This window comes from Berghia stephanieae, chromosome 11, assembly GCF_034508935.2.
Source record: "Berghia stephanieae isolate SIO BIC M18660-M18661 chromosome 11, UCSD_Bste_1.3, whole genome shotgun sequence".
Classification (NCBI taxonomy): Eukaryota; Metazoa; Mollusca; class Gastropoda; order Nudibranchia; family Aeolidiidae; genus Berghia; species Berghia stephanieae.
In genome coordinates this window covers 30,319,607-30,327,183 of record NC_088370.1, presented here as the reverse complement: position 1 = coordinate 30,327,183, position 7,577 = coordinate 30,319,607, and positions in this window count along the sequence as shown.

Below are 7,577 nucleotides of genomic sequence, written 5' to 3'. Positions count from 1 at the left end.
CCCTGTGTGTGTGTGTGTGTGTGTGTGTGTGTGTGTGATGTGTATGTAGGGGTTGATAGATGGGAATGATAACATTTTCAATTATTACACTTTGTAGCGCTTTACGTCAAAACTTCAAAGGGTCAACTTGTAATTGAAACTTCCAGAAAGAAAGTTGTCATTTTTTAGCTTTTTAGCTTTGTTTTATATGGCGCTATATCCACTAAACGTACTCAAAGCACTTTACAGAGGACCCCTGACCAACAGCAACGTGTAACAGGACGCCTATTTGGCGATATTACAATATTTTTTTCAGACAGAGACAACGCTGTTAACGGCCAGGTACTCATTTTACACCTGACTACGGTGAGAGAGAGAGAGAGAGAGAGAGAGAGAGAGAGAGAGAGAGAGAGAGAGTGTGATTAAAGAGCCTTTACCAAGGATTCAACTATGCGCCGACCGAGGCTCGAACCCAGGACCTTCCGATCCGAAAGAGAGTGTCATACCATTAGACAACATGGCCGTACGAATGCATCAATATCCAAAGTACGGTGTTTAGTGACCATAATTAAAAAGTAATATTCAAGAATCAATATAACAGCTTCAAAAACAACAACAACAAAAAAAGAACAAAATACCAAACAGGAATGTTTCGGGCTGATAGGAAATGGCCAACGGCCAACAACAAAAACAATAAAAGCATTAATACATTTACTTTTTTTTAAAAACACCAAAAAAAAAAAAAACAAAAAACAAAAAAACAGACAGACGACATAGAAATATTTGGCATGTCGTTTCTGTAAGTAATAAGGTCTTGGAATGTAAACAAAAAGAAGAGTTCGCTTGGTTACCAATCCGGTGCGGAGTAGACAGGAAATCAAACTATGCATGAAATGTGGTGGGTAATTTTTTATTTCATTGTTGTTTTTGTTTTTTATAATAAATGAAAAAGAAAGAAAATTATGACGAGTATAATAAAAAAAAACTAGATGTCAATGTATTCGTGGACATGACATAAACCCAATAAACCGTTGAAAATAATAACCCTGAGTGAGGCATGCAGAATGAACAGTGATCCACCTGAATGTGCGGCTATGTGGTCTAGTGGTATGACACTCGCTTTCGGATCGGAAGGTCCTGGGTTCGAGCCTCGCGCTCGGCGCATATTTGAGTCCTTAGAAAAGGCTCTTTACTCACATTCTCTCACCGTATTCAGGTGTAAAATGAGTACCTGGCCATAACAGCGTTGTCTTTGTCCGAAAAATTGTAATATCGCCTAACAGGCGTTATGTCCCGTCCTACATGTTAAATGTTGCTGTTGACCAGGGACCCCTTGTAAAACGCATAGTGCACATTTAGTGGATATTGCGCTATATACAGCTCAATTTAATGTACTCATCGTGAATTTGAGTTTGAGCCAGTCGTCTTCACACAATGTCTACTCCAACGATGAAGGAAATATCACAAACCTTAGAGACTAAGTAAGACGTCAGTCTAGTAGTAACCGGTAGGTTTTTGACCAACAAAAACATGGAATTCGTGACACATCTTCCACCTTCCCCATCCTTCTATCCATCTCTCCATCCACCTGCAGACTTTTACTTTTAGGACCCGCCTGGACTTCCCTCCAACTTGCTCACTCGTCCATTGCGCTCTATGCCCTCTCCTTCCAACCCTCCTTGTCCATCTCCTACACTTTTTATTTCTTCTTTTGGGTTACTTAATCCCCAGTTATTTGTGAGGTTTTATTTTCCATAATCTTGCGGAATTTTCCAAGTACATGCTTTCATCGCCATTCATAAGATAAGTATAATTTTCAAATATATTTCTTTACCCTTTCCTTCTGTCGATATCGACATTCTTCAAACTGAGTAAAAAATTGTAAACATTCTTTCGCATTCTTACCTTCATCTTCATCTTCTACTCAAATACATAGCTACACGTTATCTCCCTTCTACCAGTCTTAGTCCGACCGCTCACAGCAACTTACACCTCTCTCTCTCTCTCTACTTTGTCTGTTTATAGTTTATATGGTATACAAACCACCCTGTCTATCTCTCCCTTACCCCCATCCCCCTTTTTATGACTTCTTTGTAGTTCCTATAACTATAACTGTATATTGCCAGTCCATTGCACATTCTTTCTTGCCCCCTCCTCTGCCTAACCCTCTTTCCACACACACACACACACACACACACACACATTGTTTTTAAGGGTTTTGCGGTACTTGCGACAAATTAAGGTCATATCACCGTCAGTAAAAAGGAAGAATATGGGAAAGTAAAAAGTTTTAGAATTACAATATAAGTACACCCAAGAAAAGGTAAGACAAAGGGGAATTGGTTCAAATAGAGAACAGGTGTAGATTCCAAAAGCACACTATCAATGTACTTAGACTTAGTTTGAGATCACCTAAATGTCTCACCCAGACACCAGCACGATCCCACTAAGAGGAATACACTCAAATGTTTACATTATACATACAAAATAACAAATATAACAATACATAACAAGAGAGATCATTTACAAGGAAAATAATATCATCTCCCAAAACACTAACTATGCATTTGACTGTTTTCCTCCCAGCCAAGCACTACGGCCAGGGCAAAACCAAGAAATCTCATTCCAAGACAAAGACAGAAAGCAAATTGGAAAACAAACACAGTCACAGGAAGTGCCACCCACCCACCCACACACACATATATATATATATTATATATATATATATATATATATATATATATATATATATAATAATATATATATATATATATATATATTAGTTAACGTGCCCTTCCGCCACATCATAAGATATCGTCGCCAAGACAATCCACGAAGGAATATAGATAATTCATCAAGCAAGATGTCTGATGTCAACAGGAATCACACCTGTTGTCCCAGTGAGCAAATTGGGGGTTAATAAACTTGCCCAAGGAAAAAAAACGAAAGTGCCGAAGCAGGGCTCGACTCCCGGGACTTTGCAGTGTAGTAATGCCATAACCACTCGGCCACTTAAACCTTAGCCCCCCCCCCCCCCCCCCTCTCTCTCTCTCTCATATATATATAACATATATACACAGCAAGTGACCTCCCAACTGGCGAGGTCAAAAGACCCCACCAAGAAAATAAGTAAGGTAAAGGACACTATTCTGATTTTATGTTTAATGGGTTTACGCGCTTGCAAACACATTTAGGTCACTTCAACGCCACTAAAAAGGAAGAAAATGGGACAGTCAAAAAATTTATAGATTTACTATTGAAAGGACACGAGAAAAAGTGTTGTACTTAGTTTGAGATCATCTAAAAGTCTCATCAAGACACAAGCACAGGTCCCCACTATGAGGAATACACGCAAATGTTTACAAACCATTGTTGTATATTTGAAAAAATAAGTAAATAAATAAATAAAAGTACATGTCACAGAGAGATGATTTACATGGAAAAAAAAACCCTATAATTATTCATTCTACTGTTCCCCTCCCAGTCAGGACTACGGCCAGAACTAGGACACGACTAAGCTAATCCCATTCCAAGACAAAGACGGAAAGCAATTCGGACACCAGGTATTGGGGATAGAAGACGCAGCGTGACCTCCCGCCCACCATGGGAGGTCAAAGACCCCATCCAAATCATACATTCCTGAAGCTAGTCTGAAACCATTTCAAAACCATCCACTGACACGATGTCTGGATATCCGCACAAAAGGGAATACAATTAAATGGACACAAAATACATTTGGGGAAATCTTGGGGAAAGTTTAGTCCATCTGGTCCTTTCTCATCAAGACTCCAGATATTGCCCTGGTGAAAACAAATTAACAGACTTCCCCCACAAGTACACAAACTTCAGTTTGGGCTTTGTGCTTTATATATATCTATATATTATATATATATATATATATATATATATATATATATATATATATATATATATATATATAATATATATATATATAGCGCAATATCCATTAAACGTGCTCAAAGCGCTTCACAAGGGGTCCTTGGCCAACAGCAATACAACATGTAGGATGTGACAAGGCTCATGACGCCTGTTAGGTGATATTACAAATTTTTTTTCTGACAGTGACAGAGACAATGCTGTTAACGACCAGGTACTCATTTTACACCAGAGTACGGAGGGAAAATGTGAGTAAAGAGCCTTTTCCAAGGACTCAACTATGCGCTGAGCAAGGCTCGAACCCAGGACCATCCAATCGGAAAGTGAGTGTCATAACACAAGACCACATAGCCGCACCAAGTCATGTGGAAACGACAACAGCTTATGGACCAATGAAAAGTCCACCCAAAGGGAGGGAAAACGACCCACCACTCCAGAACAAGGGTAGAAAGCAATGGCGAGAGGGGGGAACAGTTGTTCCAAGTTTTCAAACATAACACTGAAACAATGATCAGGTCTCAAATTAAATTTAATGAAAATTAATTATATTCACATCCTCATTATTATTTACAACTACAGTCATCAAAAGCTTACATTCTGTATTCAAATTTCAAGGAGAGGAGAAAAACAACAAAAACAAATGAAAAAATGGAAATTTGCTTTCTTTTTAAAACATATATTCAGAAAACAAATGAGAGAGAGAACATTTAGCACACATGACAAATGACAAAGCAATATGAGGCAGATATTAAATCATTTCAGTTTGTACAACTACAACACACTATAATTATGCTGAACAAAGGGACAATGTGTGGCTGACAGTTGGAAAAACAAGACATAGTGGTGCTAAATTTTAAAAATTGCTTAATATAAGATTGCACTCGATTGGATGATGACGACGATAATGATAATGATGATGATGATGATGCCGAGATGATGAATGAGAGACAAGAAACATGATTATATAATAAAATACATAAGAGGTAAAAAAAATGAATGACAAAAGCGGAGAATATTCAATAAAATTTTGGGACACTTTACTTCATAATTCCTGACCGAGATGAAAGAGTTGTCCATTAAACGGGGAGAGTGCGGGTGTAACAAAACAAATAATATGTAATGAGTTGACGTTGTATCATGAATGTGAGTGGTCTTCAAAAACGTTCTAGCCCTTCCTGTCGGGGTTTCAGAAAATATAAATAAACGAGATTCCCCCCCCCCCCCCCCCCCCCCACCCACAATTCCCTCCAAAACAAATTTTTTAATGTAAAGGGGGATAAAATTGGAATTAGAATTATTAGATTACCAGAAAATTGTATCCGGGAGGTTGGGGTTCGATCCGAGTAGAGGTCAACTTATTTTTGGGGGGTTGCTTTTTTTTCTTTCCTATTTTTTGTTTGTTTTTGTTTTATTTATTTCTTCTTTTATCTGGCAGTTGTCACATTCATATAAATTGAGATAACTAAGCTCACAGCACATCGACAACATCCCCTTATAACATTTTAAAAATCTGCTTGGAAACAATTTACCCATCATCATCACCGATTCAGTCTTTCAATCAGCATTCCACTCGCTCCCAACGCTACAATCAGCATTCAGTACATTGCTGTGTAGTTGCGATAAGAAGTAAAACAGTGAAAACAACAAATAAAATGGCAACTAAAACCAGCCTAAAACATAAAAGTGCTAAGTATAGAGTGCATTAAATTAACAACAGTGTCTTCAAACCACACAACATGACAATACAATACTTTATATAGTAAAGGTCATTTCTTTTTTTTTTCTTAATTAAGTCAGCAAATAAAGCTGGGAGGAGAAAAAGTTGAATATTCTGCTCTTGAGCAAATGTTGATTGCATGTGTCAGATTAAGTTAAAGGTGAGTGAACACAGAAGAAAATGCGTAAAGATCCATGTACATTGTTATTGTCCACTTTTCTGCAATGGATTCAATGGCGTATGACATTGGTCACAAGCTGTGTATGTTAGGTTTGTCTTTTATCCCCCTAGTTCACGTCACACCCTTACACCCTTCCAAAAACTCGTCCCTTACATTCAAACCTATTTTTAAAAATGCAACGTCTTACAAAAGAAAATACTCCTTGAATTTACCCTTCATAAAATGGAGTGAGAAAAAAACATACAAAATAAAACCAAACCCCCAACAGGTCCAGCAAAAGCATGATAAAGACTAACATTTGATCTTAAAACTGACAATGAACTAGTATTGATTAAGATTAAGAATTTATTCTCCCCATTAAAATTATTGTGATATGTTAAGCAGAAAAAGAGCATGGGTGAAATAAGACTAAACAAAAGTCAAAATACTTCACATCACTCGAGTATAACAACACTTCAAGATATGGAAATCAATCAATTACTCTTATTTTATGCCAAATCACTGGTTATTGTAGCTGACAGAAACATCAAGGGGTCAGAAATAGGAATTTGGGCGGATGTGACAGATATATTGACATCCTGAATTAAACCTGCTACAGTACTTCAACACAAACGCTTTGTTAAAAATGAGCTAATAAGACATGAATATCATTTCATTGATAATGGCTTCACTTCACTGCTAGAACCCGTTGAAACCAGAAATCTACATGAAAAACAAAAATGTGTAACATTAATAACTTTCTAAAAATTGTATCCGCCTCCCACTTCTAAATCCAAAATTTTCAGGATTTATCAAACACTTTCCTACAAGTTGATTATTACTGCCTCATTTATACTCACTGGTTCAAAGACTTATATGCTTTACTTGATATAGAAAACCAATTTCAATATTTTTAAAAATAAATAAATAAAAAAGATAAATTTCTATGCATTTTAAATGCTTTACCTAACATATTATAATCAATTAATCATTTCCAGAATCGAGCAGAAGTTGCAATTTTATAAGTTTTAGTTTCAATTCCTTCTCTCCCACAATATTCATCATCATCACCAGCACCATCTTGATAATTGTATTGATAATGGTTATAATGCTGTGAATGAGGATGAGGATGATCAGAGAGGGGATGATTTTGGGATGAAGGCCATTGGTGGTGTTGCTGGTAATCATATTGTTGTTGTTGCTGGGTGTCATTATCATCACCATCTAAAGTGTCATTGACACCATGGGACTGGGTAGCAGTCTTACTGCCACTTACTATGTACAATTCATTGTCAGGACTACTATTTCTTCTCTTTCCTCTTCTCCTATCCAAATTTCGGCGCGCGTATTGCTGCCCATGCTGCAGTTCTTGTTGCCCAGAGTATGTAGCAGAGCCTTGGCCATAATGTCTCTGATTTGGATGATAGACCCTTGTGTCATCATCCATCACAGATTTGGATGTCACTCTAGAGTTGGCACAATGATCAATATCTTCGACTTTCTTATCAAATTCATTTAGACGTCCACCACCGCCCTGCACTTCCCGATGACTGCCACTGAAATCTCTGAAATACCGGTTTCTATTATCATCACTATCACAATTTCTATACATTTTTTGATAACCATCTAATCCTATCTCTCCTAATCTGTACTTATGAACATCATTATTTATATTATCATGATAATAATCCTCACAGACTTTTCCTTCCAGAAACATAGATTTGCCTGGAACATACCATGATGATGGATTTCTAATATTCCTACAATCAACACTGGCTTTACCATCATGATTGGTTCCATTACTTTTACTTCTAATGAAGTCAG